This window comes from Notamacropus eugenii, chromosome 7, assembly GCF_028372415.1.
Source record: "Notamacropus eugenii isolate mMacEug1 chromosome 7, mMacEug1.pri_v2, whole genome shotgun sequence".
In the NCBI taxonomy this organism is placed as follows: domain Eukaryota; kingdom Metazoa; phylum Chordata; class Mammalia; order Diprotodontia; family Macropodidae; genus Notamacropus; species Notamacropus eugenii.
Genome location: NC_092878.1, coordinates 116,622,912 through 116,641,659, shown reverse-complemented (window position 1 = coordinate 116,641,659; position 18,748 = coordinate 116,622,912). Strand labels below are relative to the sequence as shown.

Genomic DNA, 18,748 nt, shown 5'->3' with positions numbered 1-18,748 from the left:
TGGTCCAAAACCTTGGCTTCTCATTCCCTTGGACTACAGACTGCCATTTACTTTTGTGATGGTTATTAGGATATTAGGATATGGACTAAGGGAATTAAACAAAATGAAATTCAAATTACTTCTCCCTGGTCCCTCCCTTTTATTAGCAGCTTTGCCAAAAGGGCTCTGTTGAAGAGCCTAATGAGGGGCTAGAATCCTTGGATGAGACATTTAGCATTTAAAGGAGCTTAAACATTTCAATGATTACTTTCCTTATCTACCACTTCCTTATAAAAGAGACTGTAGCCTTTGAATCAAGTATAAAGCCTCAAAGATTTTGATTTCATACCGTTTTAGACCAATATTTTAATGGCATAAAGAAAAAAAGCACATTGGATCTCAGCTTTCACTATAGTAAGCTAAATCTCTATTTTTGTGAACAGATAGTTGGCTGGAGAAATGAATATAATCCTGGTTAATTTTAAGCTCACAGGAGGTTTTCACTTGTGGATTCAACTCCATCTGTGGTTTCACTTATTCTATCTCTGAGCACATCTTGAACTCAGTTGTATTATCATATTTCTGGCTTTGGGCCATTTGAACTTTTGCAGTCTTTCAGAATTAATGAAAATAAATGGAGGAAAAACCCTGAAGCTACCCATAAATTGACATCTCAGTAGCATAACACAATCACAAATTCTCAGAGTGGGAAGAGACCCCTGAGATCATTTAGTTCAACTTGTACCTAAACAGGAATACCCTTTATAAGAAATCATCAACCAAATTCTACTTGAAGATATTCAGTGGGGTCACCCCTGTCAAAGTAGTCAATTCTGCTTTTGAACAATACTAATTGTTAGAAAATATCCCCTTACACTCTGGAATTTCTGCCCATTACATCTCTTTCTGTGTCGTGGTGCCAAATAGAAGGAACCCAATCACTCATCCATATGATCATGTAACAACCCATCACCAAGTCTTTAGTTCTTTAGACTAAAGATCCCTACTTGTTTTAAGTGATTGTTAGATGACATGGTTTTGAGTCTCCTCACTATGAAAGTTACGAACTCTCTGTATATCCTCTAGTAGTTACACTGAAGAATACTTAACTCTGTTTTCCTCAGTTTTCCCATCTATAAAATGAGATGGAGAAGGAAATACCAAACCATTCTAGTATCATTGCCAAGAAAACCCCAAACAGGGTAACACAGAAAGAGTGACTTAAATAACTTAACCATAGCAACAGCTATAGTTTATCAGTTTCTTTTAGAAATATGGGGCTCAGGGACAGAGCCAAGATGGCGGAGTAGAAAGACACACATACGCTAGCTCCGAACCCACAGCCCATGAAATATCTGTAAAAAAGAACTCCCAACAAATTCTGGAGCAGCAGAAGCCACAGAACAATGGAGCAGATGAGATTTCTGTTCCAGAGAGCCTGAAAACCTCTCACGAAAGGTCTGTCTCACCCTGGACCCAGAGCAGAGCCCAGCCCTGCCTTGCCTGCGCTGCACTGAGAGGAGAAGATCTGAGCAGGCTTCAGGGACAGAATCTCCAGTGGCTGTGTGGGTCCCTCCACCCACAGGTGACAAGGGTCGGTGAGAGGGTCTCTTTGGCAGGTCGAGAGGGGAGTGGGGTGCCCCCATAACTCAGGCCATTAGGGAGGCAGCAGCAGAGGCGGGAGCAGACCTGGGCCCAGATCCATTGTTGAAGGTCTCTACATAAACCCCCTGAGGGAACTGAGCCCATGAGGCAGCCCTGCCCCCACCCAAGCAGCTGAACTTGATCTCACACTGAATAGCAGCCCTGCCCCTGCCAAAAGCCCTGAGGCTGGGAAGCAGTATTTGAATCTCAGATCCCAAGCACTGGCTCGGCAGATCTGGAGTCAAAGTGGGTGTGAAGAGAATACTCAGAAGTCAAGTCACTGGCTGGGAAAATGCCCAGAAAAGGGAAAAAAAAAAATAACACTATAGAAGGTTACTTTCTTGGTGAACAGATATTTCCTCCCTTCCTTTCTGATGAGGAAGAACAATGCTTACCACCAGGGAAAGACACAGAAGTCAAGGCTTCTGTATCCCAGCCCACTCAATGGGCTCAGGCCATGGAAGAGCTCAAAAAGGATTTTGAAAATCAAGTTAGAGAGGTGGAGGAAAAACTGGGAAGACAAATGAGAGACATGCAAGCAAAGCATGAAAAACAAGTAAACACCCTGTTAAAGGAGACCCAAAAAAATGCTGAAGAAAATAACACCTTGAAAAATAGGCAAACTCAATTGGCAAAAGAGGTTCAAAAAGCCAATGAGGAGAAGAATGCTTTAAAAAGCAGAATTAGCCAAATGGAAAAGGAAGTTCAAAAGCTCACTGAAGAAAATAGTTCTTTCAAAATGAGAATAGAACAGATGGAGGCTAATGACTTTATGAGAAACCAAGAAATCACAAAACAAAACCAAAAGAATGAAAAAATGGAAGATAATGTGAAATATCTCATTGGAAAAACAACTGACCTGGAGAATAGATCCAGGAGAGACAATTTAAAAATTATGGGCCTACCTGAAAGCCATGATCAAAAGAAGAGCCTAGACATCATCTTTCATGAAATTATCAAGGAAAACTGCCCTGAGGTTATGGAACCAGAGGGCAAAATAAGTATTCAAGGAATCCACAGAACACTGCCTGAAAGAGATCCAAAAAGAGAAACTCCTAGGAACATTGTGGCCAAATTCTAGAGTTCCCAGGTCAAGGAGAAAATATTGCAAGCAGCTAGAAAGAAACAATTCAAGTATTGTGGAAATACAATCAGGATAACACAAGATCTAGCAGCCTCTACATTAAGGGATCGAAGTGCATGGAATAGGATATTCCAGAAGTCAAAGGAACTAGGACTAAAACCAAGAATCACCTACCCAGCAAAACTGAGTATAATACTTCAGGGGAAAAATTGGTCTTTCAATGAAATAGAGGACTTTCAAGCATTCTTCACGAAAAGACCAGAGCTGAAAAGAAAATTTGACTTTCAAACACAAGAATGAAGAGAAGCATGAAAAGGTAAACAGCAAAGAGAAGTCATAAGGGACTTACTAAAGTTGAACTGTTTACATTCCTACATGGAAAGACAATATTTGTAATTCTTGAAACTATTCAGTATTTGGGTACTGGGTGGGATTACACACACACACATGCACACACACATGCACACACACATAGAGACAGAGTGAATTGAAGAGGATGGGATCATATCTTAAAAAAATGAAATCAAGCAGTGAGAGAGAAATACACTGGGAGGAGAAAGGGAGAAATGGAATGGGGCAAATTATCTCTCATAAAAGAGGCAAGCAAAAGGCTTATTAGTGGAGGGATAAAGAGGGGAGGTGAGAGAAAAACATGAAGTTTACTCTCATCACATTCCATTAAAGGAAGAAATGAAATGCATACTCATTTTGGTATGAAAACCTATGTTACAATACAGGAAAGTGGTGGATAAGGGGACAAGCAGGGTGGGGGGGATGATGGAAGGGAAGACATGGGGAGGAGGGAGCAATTGAGGTTGACACTCATGGGGAGGGACAGGATCAAAAGAGAGAACAGAAGTAACGGGGGGCAGGATAGGATGGAGGGAAATATAGTTCGTCTTACACGACATGACTATTATGGAAGTCATTTGCAAAACTACACAGATATGGCCTGTGTTGAATTGCTTGCCTTCCAAAGGGAAGGGGTGGGGAGGGAGGGAGGTAAAGAAGTTGGAACTCAAAGTTTTAGGAACAACTGTCGAGTACTGTTCTTGCCACTAGGAAATAAGAAATACAGGTAAAGGGGTATAGAAAGTTATTTGGCCCTACAGGACAAAAGAGAAGATGGAGACAAGGGCAGAGAGGGATGATAGAAGAGAGAGCAGATTGGAGATAGGGGCAATTAGAATGCTCGGTGTTTCAGGGTAAGGGTAGGGGACAAAAGGGGAGAAAATTTGGAACCCAAAATTTTGTTAAAATGAATGTTAAAAGTTGAATAAATAAATAAATTTAAAAAAAAAGAAATATGGGGCTCAGAAAAACACAAAACTCTAGCTGTGATCTGCTAAGGAAGAGGACGGCATGAAGTCATGTTGTCCGTCTTCATTGTAAGTACTATGGTTCTGATGAGGCAACCTAAGATCATGTTGGCCCTCTTGGCTGAATGCTTTGCACTAATATTTCATTGAGGCCACCCCCAGTTCTTTTTTACATATACTGATTCCTAACCCTTTCTCCTATACTTATACAGATAACTTTCTGAACCTGTGTAGAATTTTAATTTGTCACAATTTAATTATTTTTAAATTTATTTTTCAACATTCATTTCCACAAGATTTTGAGTCCCAAATTTTCTCCCCATGTCTCCCCTCTCCCACAACAAAACACTATGCATTCTGATTACCCCTTTCCCCAATCTGCTCTCCCTTGTATCACACTCCTCCCTTCCCATATCCTCATCTTCTCTCTTTTCTTGTAGGGCAAGATAGATTTCTATACCCCATTACCTGTATTTCTTATTTTCCAGTTGCATGCAAAAACAATTCTCAACATTCATTCCTTAAACTTTGAGTTCCAACTTCTCTCCCTTCCTCCCTCCCCACCCAACCCCACTGAGAAGGCAAGCAATTCAATATAGGTTATATAGGTGTAGTTTTGCTAAAGACTTCCATAATAGTCATGTTGTGAAAAACTAATTATATTCCCTTCCATCCTATCCTGTCTCCATTTATTATATTCTCTCTTAAGACCTTGTCACTCCCCTGAAGTGATTACTTCTTATTACTCCCCCCTCCCATTTGTCCTCCCTTCTATCATCCCCCCACTCCACTTATTCCATTCTCCTCTACTTTCCTGGAGTGTAACATAGATTTTCATGCCAAATTGAGTATGCATGTTGTTCACTCCTCAAGCCAGGTGTGATGAGAGTAACCTTCACTTTTTCCCTCTCACCTCCCCCCCCCCTTTGCCCTTCCGTTAAAAAAGCTTTTTCTTACCTTTTTTTATGAGAGATAATTTGCCCCATTTTATTTTTCCCTTTCTCCTCTCAATATATTCCTCTCTCACCCCTTAATTTTATTTTTTCTAGTTATCATTCCTTCATATTCAACTCACCCTCCAACTACCCAAATATTATCTTTCTACGTAGGAATGTAAACTATTCAACTTTAATAAGTCCCTTATGATTTCTCTCTCCTGTTTACCTTTTCATGCTTCTCTTGATTCTTGTGTTTGATAGTCAAATTTTCTATTCAACTCTGGTCTTTTCATCAAGAATGCTTGAAAGTCCTCTATTTCATTGAATTACCATTTTTTCCTCTGAAGTATTATACTCAGTTTTGCTGGGTAGGTGATTCTTGGTTTTAATCCTTGTTCTTTTGACTTCTGGAATATCATATTCCAAGTCCTTCCATTCCTTAATGGAGAAGCTGCTAGATCTTGTGTTATTCTGATTGTAATTCCACAGTACTGGAATTATTTCCTTCTGGCTTCTTGCAATATTTTCTCCTTGACCTGGGAACTCTAGAATTTGGTTACAATATTCCTAGAAGCTTTTCTTTTTGGATCCCTTTCAGAAGGTGATTGGTGGATTCTTTCAATATTTATTTTACCATCTGGTTCTAAAATATCAGGGCAATTTTCCTTGATAATTTCATGACAGATGATGTCTAGACTCTTTTATTGATCATGACTTTCAGGTAGTCCCATAATTTTTAAATTGTCTCTCCTGAATCTGTTTTCCTGGTCATTTGTTTTTCCAAGGAGATATTTCACGTTGTCTTCTACTTTTTCATGCTTTTGATTTTGTTTTGTAATTTCTTGGTTTCTCATAAAGTCATTAACTTCCATCTGCTTCATTCTGATTTTGAAAGAACAATTTTCTGCAGTGAGCTTTTGAACCTCCTTTTCCATTTGGCTCATTCTGCTTTTTAAAGCATTCTACTCATCATTGGCTTTTTGAGTCTCTTTTGCCATTTGAGTTAGTCTATTATTAAAGATGTTATTTTCTTCAGCATTTTTGGGGTCTCTTTTAACAATCTTTTGACTGTCTTTCCATGATTTTCATGCGTTGCTCTCATTTCTCTTCCCAATTTTTCCTCCACCTCTCTTACTTGATTTTCAAAATCCTTTTTGAGCTCTTCCGTGGTCTGAGACCATTGCATATTTATTTTGGAGGTTTTGGATGCAGAAACCTTGACTTTTGGATCTTCCTCTTGTGGTATGCATTGTTCTTCCTCACCCAAAGAGATGGAAGAAAATACCTGTTCACCAAGAAAGTAACCTTCCATAGTCTTATTTTTTTCCCTTTTTTGGACGTTTTCCCAGCCAGTTACTTGACTTTTGAGTCCTTTGTCAAGAGAAGGGTATACTCTGGGGACCTGTAAGTTGTCAGTTCCTCCAAGGTGGCACAATCAAGGGAGAGGAGTTTACTTCTCTCCTGGCCTGTGCTCTGGTCTGGGAGCTACCAAAGCTTTTCTGGCTAGCATCTGCAAGTAGAATTCCCTTTCCAGAGCCTCTGCCAGCTCTACTATGCCAGCACTCTTCCTCACCCCAGGATCACCACTCAGGGCTGAGACCTAGATCAGCGACTCAATTCCCCCAAGGGATTTAGGCCAAGGGCTCCATAAATGGATGCTGCTGCTGTTGTTGTCACCTGGGGCCTGGGCTAGAGGAGGACCCTGCTCCCTTCTCACCCAGGTGTAAAACTTTCTCACTGACCTTTGAAGCTGTCTTTGATGTTTGAGTTGAGGGATCTGGGACCTGCAGCTGCTGCCAGGGATTCTGCCCCCAAGTCCTGCTCAGATCCTTTTTCTGCTGGTACTGTGCCACCAAGTCTGGGCTGTGCTCTGTGTACTGCACTCCACTCCACACCCTGTATGATAGACCTTTTCTGTCAGTCTTCAAGGCTACCTTTGAACTGGAAATCTCTTTCACTCTGTCATTTTGTGGCTTCTGCTGCTCTAGAATTTTTTTAGAGTCATTATTTACTGGTATTTTATGGGCTCTGAGGGAAGAACTAGAGTGGGTATGTCTTTCTACTTCACCATCTTGGCTCTGCCCCCACAATTGAATTTAAACAAAATTCTAATCTATTATTCTGACTTGTCTGTATATCTTTGGTTCTGATTTTGCCATCCAGTGTGTTGACTATCCTTTGAAACTTCATGTCATTTACAAATTTTGCAGTCAAGTTCTCTGTGCTTTAATGTAACTCCATGATCACTAGAAGAGATGACTAAGGCCAGCTCTCCAAAGCAGTCTGCTAGAACTCTCCAGATTAAATTGTTAAATTCACTGGTAGATTTGTTACCTTCTGAATGTGGCTCTTTTCTATATCTGGTCATTGGATTCAGATGGCTGCAGAGGAGAAGTGAGACTGGTGACCTTGTACGGCCCTCCCTCACTCAAAACAAAAGAAGTGCAAGTCATGTCATCATTTCTCTGATGGCATGGTCTTTTTTGTCAATGAAGGATGAAGACAACAACAGATTGCAGCCCATTCACGCTTTCTTATTTTCTTCAAATATTGTCTTTGTCATCTCTTAAGTCTTCCATAGGTGATTCTTTTGAACATGCTGGTGTCTTACTTCTAGGTTCTTTAACATAATATGCTAGCAACATAACATAGCCTATCAATCTATAGTTTACTATTCTTGCCACCTGACCAACAAGTCATGACCTGGTCATCCTTAAACCCATGTTAAGTGTTCTATGAGCCACACTTTATCTCATTCATGAGGATATTCTAAGAGATTTTTCGAAACATAAACTTTTCCTGAAATCTAGCTATCTTAAGCCTATGGTATTCCCCTGATCTCCCATGATAGTAGCCTTATTTTCTGTGTATCTTCTTATGCTCTACCTTACAAAAAGATACCCAGGGAATCTGAATAATAATAGCATATACTATTTTAGGCAAATATAGAAGTATTCTCTCATTTCCCTAGGATTCTAGCTGGCTCTCAGATTCTTTGAATTTCTGAAATGTTGGTACTTTTTAAGGCTATGTCAATGGGAGCATAAGGAATCAAGCTGTCATGTAATGCAATCAACTCACTATGTAACTATATCTAAAGTGTACCTATCCAACTCCTTGCTGTTTTTAAATTTTGGATTTAACTAATGTAGGACAAAAACCAAATGTAAAGTCTTCAAGGGCAATTTAATAATACACAATCTGTAAACAGGATTGGAGCTGATCATTCATTATTATGAAATTTTAAAAAATATTTCCTATATGTTTTGAATATGTATAAGTATAATCCACTTTTTCCTTTGTTCAAGGAATTTCAATAGTACAAATTTAATGTACATAGCCAGATTAAATATAAAACTTATCTATATCTAAACTTCTTCCCAAATTAGAGGTTAAAAGTTTAAAAAAATATGATGAACTGGAGATTAGCCTCTATCTACTTTGCATTTATCTTGTATGTAGCTTGTTATTTTAAATGTTCTCTCCTCTATAGAATGTGAGCTCCTTGAGGGAAGATAGAGTACTGGCTTTGTCTTTCTTCATATGTCCAGTGTTTAGCACAGTGCCTGGCACATAGTAAGAGTTTATCAAATGCTTGTTGACTGACTATGAAGTTGAAAAATAAAATATTTCATAATTAAAACATAGATCTTATCATACTTTTTAACTTAGTGGAGTAAATGTCTTACTCTATTTGAACGTAAATAATGGAACTTTCTAAATCTACTTTATATCTTAGTAAGATCTGTGCACAAAATATCTACTATCAGAGCTATTGTGGCACAGGGGAAAAACTACTGTGCCTTGAACTCAGAAGACCTGGATTTCAATCCCAGTTCAGCCACTAGATGATCATTCAACTTTGGTTCATTCAACTTTGGTAGTATGATTAAATCAATAGGTAAGCATTTATTAAGTACTTGCTATGTATCAGGCATAGAGATGCTGAGGATATACACACAAAAGATAATACCCTTTCTGTCCTCAGTGAACTTATATTCTAATAAGGAAGGTGTGCAATATGTGGACATATAGGTATACACTAAATCCATAAAAGATAACTTTAAAGACGAAGGTATTAGAAGCTGGGTGTAGGAGGAAAGGCTGCATGCAGATGGAGCTTGAGCTAAGCCTTGGAGAAAACCAAGATCCCAAGAGGCATAGGTGAGGAGAGAGGTATTTTATGCAGAGGACACATCTAGAGCAAAGGCATGGAGAAGGCCTGTGAAATATCGTAGGTGAGGAACAGGAAGAAGGCCAGTCTGGCTAGACAGGTGATTCATTGAGGGGAATAATGTGTAAGAGTGCTGGAAAGACTGAAGAAAGCCACATTGTAAATAGTTTTAAATGTCAGAAAGAGAAGTTTGCATCTGATCGTTAGATAATAGAGAATTACTGGAGTTTGAATATGGGAGGTATAACATGATCCGATGTTTATTGGTTATATGTTTATGCTTACTTTAGGAAAAAGGCTAGAGGCAGGGAGACCAATTAGGGGTCCATTGAATTTGTCCAGATGTGAGGTGATGAGGAGCTCAATTAGGGTGGTAGCCATATGATTAGAAAGAAGGGGATATACATGCTTGAAAAGTATTGAAGAGATAGAAATGACAAGATTTAATGATTTGCTTAGATATGTAGGGTAAGAGTGAGGAGATTGATATGGCACCAAGTTTGGATATTGGCATTACTGAAAGCATGGTTTTAGCCTTGACAGGGAAGATTGTAGGAGGTATGGATTTGAGGGAGATTAGTTTAGTTTTAGGCATGTTAAGATTGAGATTCTTAACTAGATAAGTTCAAGTCCAATAGCCACTTGGTGATGTAGAAATGGAGCTCATAAAAGAATTTAGGGATACATACGGAGATATGAGTCATCAGCACAGAATTAATTACACCTATGTGAGCTGAGGAGGCTCCCAAAAGACAATGTGTAGAGAGATTGGCTAGGACAGACTTTTGGAGTACAGTCATGGTAAGGGAGCAAGCTATTGATGATTCAGCAAAGAAGAATGAAAAGAAATGGTCAGACAGGTGGGGGAAACCAAAATCATGATAAACCAGTGAGAGTATAGCCCTAAGGACAAAGTAGCCAAAAATAACAAAAGCATTGTTATTGCATTTTAAGGGTTGCAAAGTATTTTGCAAGTATCTCATTTATCCTCACAACTCTGTGAGGTAGGAGATATTATTAGCTCCATTTTACAAGATGAGGAAACTGAGGCAAGTCATGTTAAGTGACTTCCTAGTAAATGTCTGAACTTGGGTCTTCCTGACTCCAGTCTCAGTGTTGTATCCACTAAAACACCTAACTAACTGCTAGATTCAATTAGGAGGAATGAAAGGACTGTCTCCCATTGTATAGAGGGCCTAGTTGAGATTAGATCTTATGCATTTGTAGTTGACCCAATTAGTAGAGTTGCATGACTTCCTCTAGCTCCATTCAGCAGCTCATGTATAACTAAGAATAGAAGAGGAGGAGGAGGAGGATGGTGGGAGTAATCCATGACTGGAGTTTGACAATGTGAGGGGTGACAATTCAACATATTATATTGATGGACATTTAAAAGTCTGTTCAAAGACTATTCTTTATGGTAGGCAGAATATGATATTTCTGTGTTTTAAAATTCTAGTCTAGTTTTTCTCTAAACCTGTTAGTATTAAAATTAAAATACTTATGAATAGAAATATAAAGTTATAATGAAAAGACTGGCATGCCATTAATTCAAGCAGTTCTAACTGTGTTACTACAGAAATCATGAGAAATGAATGACAGTGATAAATATTATATAAACCATTGTAGTCAAGACTCAACTGCTCAGCTGAAATAATAATAATACCTCTGAACAGTCAGTGCTCAAATCTAATGTGAAACATGAAAGAATGAAACAAACAAAGCATCCTTGATATTTTTCCCTTTTAGTTCTAGTATTGTGGTGTTATAATAAGGGAATCTGGATCTTATGTACCTTGCTTTATTTCTGAATGAAAGCAAAAATGAGAGGGGGAGGAGGAAAGAAAAAGAAAGTGGGCTGTATCTTTCTAGAAATATCGTAGGTGTTGTCAGCCCATGAATTCTTAAAATGAGATTTGGATGAAATGATTTCTCATTGTAAGAAGCATGGTTATATAACCATTCTTCTTAGTGTTTTGAGAACCAACCCAATATAACTTTGTAGGCTTAAAAGAAATATGAGATTTCATTAATTCATCATGTGACAGAATCCTTAAAAAACAAGAAACATTTGCTCCTTAACAATATTAGTCTCTTTTAAAATAGAAGTTGCTTCAACTTTTTAACATTATTTCCAGTGGATCGGAGGAGGGAGTTTGTGTGTTGATCTATTGTATTATGTCTTGTGTCAGTTATTATGCTCTGGGTGTGGCGTGGTAATTAGTTATTCCCCATTCCTTTCTCTCGCATAGTTAGAGGTAGCTTAGAATAATCAATAGAAAACTGATCTAGGAGTTAAGATGACCTGTGCTCAGATCCTTCCTTTGATATATGCTGACTATATGACCTTGGATGAGTCACTTCATCTCGCAGTGACCCAGGCACCTCTCCAAGGCAAAGTTACAGCTGAGCTGCAACTCTGCATTATTGAGTGTAGTTCATACCAGAGAGTTCCATACGCTGATGAAATCACAAGTCTTGGCTCCCCATAGTTCGAAAACAAAACAAAAATCCAAACAAATGAACAAAATCACTGCTTGAAAAAAAGAATAAAAGGGGCAAGCTTAGACTTTCAAAGTTGTAATAGGTAGGCAAAAGGACTATATAATCTTTTCATAAACATTTATAGCCAGTATTAAGCAAACAAAATACCCAGGAGGTTTAGGAAGTTTTATTGCAAAAGAAGATTCATTTGTACCACTATAGTGCCTCTAACTTAAAGTATTGTCATTATAATTTTTCAACTATATTTTATGTCAAACAATAGATTAGTAATATTCAAAATGTTGCAATATTTATCACTTTTGCCATGATTCTTGTTCCTTTTTACAATTTTTTACAAGAAATGCATTGGTTGCGAGTGGAAAATTAGAAATTTGGTTATCTATTTCCTCCTAATTTCTTCCCCTTCTCCCCAACCTTCACACAAAGGAGCATGTTCTTCTCCATCATAGTGAACTTGGATTAAGGTAGTGCTTACAAAACATTCTCCAGGGCGGATCTTTCAAAAAGTCATCTTATAATCTACAGGACTCCTGCCCTCTTATGAAGAAAAGACAAGGCTGAGGCATTACTGAGACATAAAAGGGACTTGTAACTAAAGATCCTCAGACAATAGTTCCTTAGTGGAAAGTATTCTATTTATACTGTACTGGCTTCAGATCAAGGAGAACCTCTTATTTCTCTACAGAGACAGACAAGATATAAGACTTGTCTGTCAGATGAACCTGAAATACTCTGATTCTTCATATTGTTACCCCCTCCCCGCAAAGGGTATGCTCTTAAGTGCTACAGTGCTACTTCAAATCCAAGACAAAAGTGAAAAAAATTATCAGTACCTAGAGCACCCTAATATTATGAACTAAGGCTGTTCTCTTTTCTCCTTCTTGATCTTAATATAGGGCTTTTCAATTAAGAATCTTCCTTAAATGCACATAGGTACCTATACTTTAGTCTATTTTTCCTTCACTTACTGTGGTGGATGGTAAGTATGGCTTCTCTCTATGACAAGGATTCTGTTTAAAAAAGTAAGCTGTAATGCTATATTTCGTTTTTTTATATCATCATAATTTCTCCCATTGCCCCTCTCTCTCTGAGACAGCCATTTCTATAATAAATATTTTTAAAAAGAAAAAAGGAAAATAAGGAAAAAGAGAGGAAAATCCCATAAAAACTAATGGATACATGACAAAGTCTGAAAACATATGTAAGGTTTCACACTTGTGGACCTCCCATCCATGCAAATAAGTGGGGCAGAAGCATCTTCTCGTATGTCTTCTTTGGAGTCCATGCTTGTTCTTTGTAATGTTGAAGCATTTACTTTTGGTTATTTTATGGGTGTTCTTTCCATATCTGTTATCATAGTCATTGCATATTTTGACTTCTAGGCTTTTCTTACTTTACCCTGCATGTAAATCTTTCCAGGCTTCTGTTTGTTACTTCTTATGACACAGTAATAAGCCAATGCATTCATGTACCACACTTTTCTTAGCCATTTACCAGTGTATAATAAGTATTCTTAACTTGAGGTCTGAGGACTTTTTAAATATCTTGATAACTATTTCAATATCCTTTTGTTTTCTTTGTAATCCTATGTATTTTATTTCATTCATTTAGAACATTTTGAGAAGAGATCCATAGACTTTACCAGGCTGCCAAAGGAGTCCATAACACAAAACAGTTAAAAAGTCATGTTCTCCTATGAAATGCACATTTGACAGACCATTCTTTGAGACCTTAAGTCTCAGGGATGATTTTCTGATATCTGAGAAAAATCTCACTGGCTTTGAAATGCCAAATGAGGTAGCAGACTTGACAAGTTTGTCAGTTATATGCTATGGAAGTGATTTTGAGCTAAAATTAATAAGCAACTGCCCCGTAAACTCTTTACTATATTCTGCTAGCTTTTTTTTTTCCTTTAGGAATTTATTTCTTAGGAGATGTGTTCACTTGACATGTGGCCTTTCATGAGAGAACGCATACTCAACAGCATCTTTGTATGTTGAAAGATTAGTGAAAAGATTATAGAAGTGAGGAAAGACTTAAGTTGACATCACTTATGTGGTTCCCACTAGTTGTTGACCTTTGGAAAGTAATATGACTCCTCTAAACCAGTCTCTCCATATATATGAAATAAGGGTAACATGGACATCATTGGGTTGTTGTTTGAAATCTTGTATGGGAAGCACTGAGTAAACCATTCACATACATGTACACAAACACACAAAAATCACATTCGTGATTTTTTTCAGTTTTCAGTGTCAGATACAAGGTAATGAAAAGACAATGTTTCATATGAACTTATTTACTCTGATTTGATAAAATGTGCTAATATATGCATAAATCAGTGTTGAAAGCTGGCATTTCACTAACTTTTGTTGATGAATTGAATTTATGGAGTTTATTTTGGTGATATAATTATTGAAAATGTCAGAGAATAAAATGTCTTTAGTACAGAACTCTCTACAGGTGGATGTAACATCAGACATCTTCTGTATTTACAGCTCTTTTAGGAACAAGTACTTGATGGATTGAGTTTGGGGTGGTGATCCAAATGTCTGCTTATTCAGATAAAAACCAAATAGGGAAATTTGACTGTCATTGAGGAAACGGAGTAGATACCAAGAAATTAGCTAGGTAGCACAAGAATTGTTTCCTGAAACTGGGAACAGAAAGTAGTTTTAATGTAAGTAGAAAATATTATTCTATGTTCATGTTACTGTTGGAAGCAGTTAGTGAAGTTGATAAGACTGCTTGACCTAGAGTCAGAAAGATCCAAGTTCAAATCCAACCTCATTCTCATTAGTTGTTTGAGTCTGAACAAGTCATTTAACCACTGTATGCCTCAATTTCCTCATCTGTAAATTGGAGATAATAATAACACCACTTTTCCAGAATAATTGTGAGGGTAAAATAAGATAATATTTGTAAATTGCTTTGCAAACCTTAGGGTACTATATAAATGCAAGCTATTATGTTCTGATTTTGTATATTACTACAAGAGTCATTTCATTTTGAATTTCTGTTGTTTATAGCTTTAGTTTATATCAATGCTCAAAAGAAAAAAATACTGTAGTGATGCTTAGCAACATTATATTGTAAGTGGAAGATATGTTAAAAATGCAAATATTAGTCATTATTTTTTCTTGAGAGTTTTCTAGGGGAGATGCTTGCCAAGAGAGTTTTCTTTTTGATTCTTAATGAACAGAGTAAATGTTTTATAAAGGGCCATCTTATCATTACTTGTTTGTTTTAACTTGTAATCATTGCCTATATTTAACACGAAAATTCAAATTCAAATACTGATTGTACTTTGAGATTTTTTTTTACAAGTAGTGACACTCTGCCCAAGCTTAATGCCAAATACAAGAAGTAATGCTTCATAAAAGACTATTTCCTGCTCATTACAAAGAGGAAATTCTTAATTAGTATACTTCTTTATTTGGTGGAAAAATGAAGTGAACCAAGGACAAATTAAAGCTTTGAGATATAAGAACTAGTATGTTTAGCAACAGCTGATCAGAGTTCTGAAGAATAAATTAGTGTCAGAATCTTGGAATCATGAATTTTATAAATAAAAGCATCATTTATAAGAGGTCAGAGATAATTGAACACTGTTCACTTTTTATTTTAGAATTATTATTGATTTTTTTTCTTTATCGCAATAATATTTGTAATCCACCTCCCTCCCCCACTGACCTTGACTCTACTTTTCTAATAGCTCTAGTTATTCAGCACCAAACCATGGTCCCGAACTCTTGGGGCTCCTTTGGAACTAATCCTGCTGACCTCTGACCCCACAAAAGCTCATCCAAGGAATGAAACTTCACCATTTACCATTTTCAAGAAAGACTCAACCAGCAACTTCAGGTTAACACATGTTTAGTGTTCTTTCTGCCTCAGTTATTTGGGAGAGGTGTCCTCCACCCAAGGGAGCATGGTCTACTTGTTTAGGAGTTGACAGGGCACCCCAGTTTATCCTTAATTACTTCTCTGGGGTACTAAAAAAAAAACACCTCTCTGAAACAAGTGGATGAGAATATTCAAATTGTCTTTGGCAGCTACCACCTGCCCCCACGACAGAGAAGATATTCTTTCCAGCAAGCCTCCCTCAGGGACCCATCTTATTAAAAAGGAGTGAGGTGTAGCAGTCTTCATACAAGCTACTTTTACTAGCCAACTTCTAGTCTGTACTTTGCTGCAGAGTTTTAAGAATACATTTCTGCGTTCCTATATGATGTTGACCCATTTTAGTACTAAATGACATTCAGGTGCCCTGAGTTAATTAGCATTCAGCTAATACTAACATTCTGTCACAAGGTGACAGAGACATCAAACAGATTAATATAAGCACCAATGAAATAGGTAACTAGTATTTGATAATCATCACACAAAATGCATAATCAAATGAATTAAAAATTGAGTCTTATGGCTAACAACTTGAGGTCACAAAGCCTCTTTTAAGACAGGATTAGGGACAGGGCTGGATTTGTGATTACACTGGTATAGGGATCTCTCAGATAAGGAAATTCCTTCTACCAGTATAGACCATCCTCTTCTGTTCATTTTTTAATTTTATAGGGCTACCTAGAACAGACATATTAAACTGTCCCTATAGAACCCATATTAAAGTATAAATGGAAAATATTTAACAAAATAAAAATACAGTACAGCATAGGTGATGTCAATTTGTGGTTTTCTAAATCATTATGCCTGGAATTTGTTTGTACTTGAGTTTAACATCATTGGCCATGAGCAATGAAAGGTTAAGTGATATATAGTCAGAGGCAATACTTGAACCAATGAAGTCAGATTTCTATCTACTCTGTCTCATTGCATCTCATTTAAGAATGCCCTTCCTTTTAAGAGTGAACCATCATTTTATTGTTACTTTTAAATGAAAGAACATGATCTGCTTTTTTTATTTATAGTATAACTTGCCAGAAAATTACTGTTATATGAACTCATCATGAAGTTCCTTTTTTGTTCATTGTAAAACTATTTTGTGATAATGGGGCCATTTAATAAATAATAGTAAAGCTATTTTTCCACTCTTCACTTTAAATAAACAAAAATAAGGTTAGTGCCTTGGGATAGTATTAAATATTACCACTAATGTCAAAATATAATAACTGTAAAGTACTTTACAAGCTTCACAGCATGATATGAATATTAATTATTATTATAATTTTAGCTGGGGTGGAGGGGAGAGATAAGGGAGAGTTTCATGTCATTTGAAGTTTAACCCGAGTCTTGAAGGTATCCAGAGATTCCAAGAATTGGAGGTGAAGAAGGAATTTAAACTAAGTATGCAGGACAAGTACAAAAGATGGATCTTCCTGACTATCCTGATGCTCTATCCACTGTGTCACCTAAAACACTTAGCACATAATAAGCCTTATATAAATGTGAACTATTGTTAGGATTCGTTATTTATGGGTTATTGCCATAAATATTTTAAAGGTGTTTGTCTGTTTGGAATGGGGAGGATAGTCCTAAATAAGATAGAATAGTATATTGATAAAAAAAAATTCTCCTCTATGACTCTCCCTTGGGCAATCTATTTAATTAAATCTGGAAAGTTTTGGAGATCAGCCAGTTATTCTGTCAAATAGGTTGAATTGTGCCTAGCAGAGATGAGATATCTTTTGTACTTTCCACTGATCATTACAACCAGATCTTACTGCCTGTTACAGAGTATATTTTTAGTAAGCAAGCAGTCAACTGTACCAAAAGGTAAAGAGACTTGAGAGCAGCTCAGAACCAGTCTGGGGCATCAGAAGTTCGGGGGATTTGCTTTTGGGTCTGAGCATTTGAATTGGAGAAAGCTCTGGGGAAGTGGAAGACTGGAGAGACCAGGGCACATCCTGGTCCACCACATGGAACTATGTAGCAGAGCAGATTTAGAGAATCATTCAGGCTTTTGCCCATCTGAAATGTATGTCGGGATTAGTTTCTTCCCTTGACCCTTTGCAATGGCTAAGGTGCAGGACTTTCCCTCTGAGGGGGTCCTAAGGCACCAGGGGAATGCCATTGTCACTTTCCAAATAGAGAAGAGAATAGCCCAGACACGCCACATATTCCTTAAAAAAGCCAAGCAAATGAAACAAAACCAGTGGTTTTCTTGTGCTAGAACTGTCCGTGCCTTCCTAGGGTGGCAAAACAGAGAGGACCTTGCTGTGGATGGAGTTTGATACTTGAGTGATTGAGGGCATTGTGGTCATGAATTAATGAGTTTTGCCTGAGAGATGCCTGAGAGACTATGCAGTTGTGGAAAGATTCATTGATCCAGAAGATTTGGTATCTAGTATTAGCTTTGCCCCTAGCTTTCTTTGACCTTTGCTATGTCACTTACCTCACCCAAGATTGTTTCCTTATCTATAAAATGAGCAATTAGAGAAATTGACCTTTAAAACTTCTTCCAGGCTTAAAATTCTGTGATTTTTTCATGAAGTGTTCAATACCATGGTCAACGTAAAGTCCAATACATGTAAAATTATGTGTATTTGATTGCCTTTGTTCTAGCCTGCTCATCAGGAAGAAAAAATTAGGAAAATAATAGTCATACATCAAGCCTGGGGTTAAATCACGCTACTTATATTTAAAATTTTTATTTTATTGTCATCTTTAGTTTCTAGATCACCTTGATTTTCAAATATCACCTTTTCCTCTCCAATCCAGAGACCACCCCTTCTAATAAAAAAAAAGGCAAAAAATAATGTTCAAGACAAATCAACACATCACCTCAGCCTCACTTCATTTTACAATGAACCACACCAATATCTCTGCAAAGAAGGCAGGAAAATTGCAGGAAAAGGCTAATTTTTAGTTTTATGATAATACAGCATCATTTATTTTTCTGGGTTGGTTTTGTTTTTCACTTTACTTTGCTAGAGTGATTATACACACGTATAATTTCTAGTTCTTATTACTGTATTTTGATTCAGTTCATATATGTCTTTCCATGCTTCTCAGAATTCTTCATATTCCTTTTTATGATACAGTAATGTTCATTATGTTCATGTTAGTTATTCCCTAATCAATGGACATTGACTTTATTTCTAGCTCTTTGCTACCATAAAAAGTGATATTCTGAATATTTTGGTACAAA

At 37.2% G+C, this 18,748-nt stretch overlaps 1 protein-coding gene across 37 annotated transcripts in view; it reads left to right on the top strand.

The window, feature by feature from the left end:
- The window catches only part of ANK2 (ankyrin 2), a 763,693-nt gene that overhangs the window by 498,795 nt on the left and 246,150 nt on the right, over positions 1-18,748 (top strand). The gene's annotated exons all lie outside the window — the stretch shown is intronic.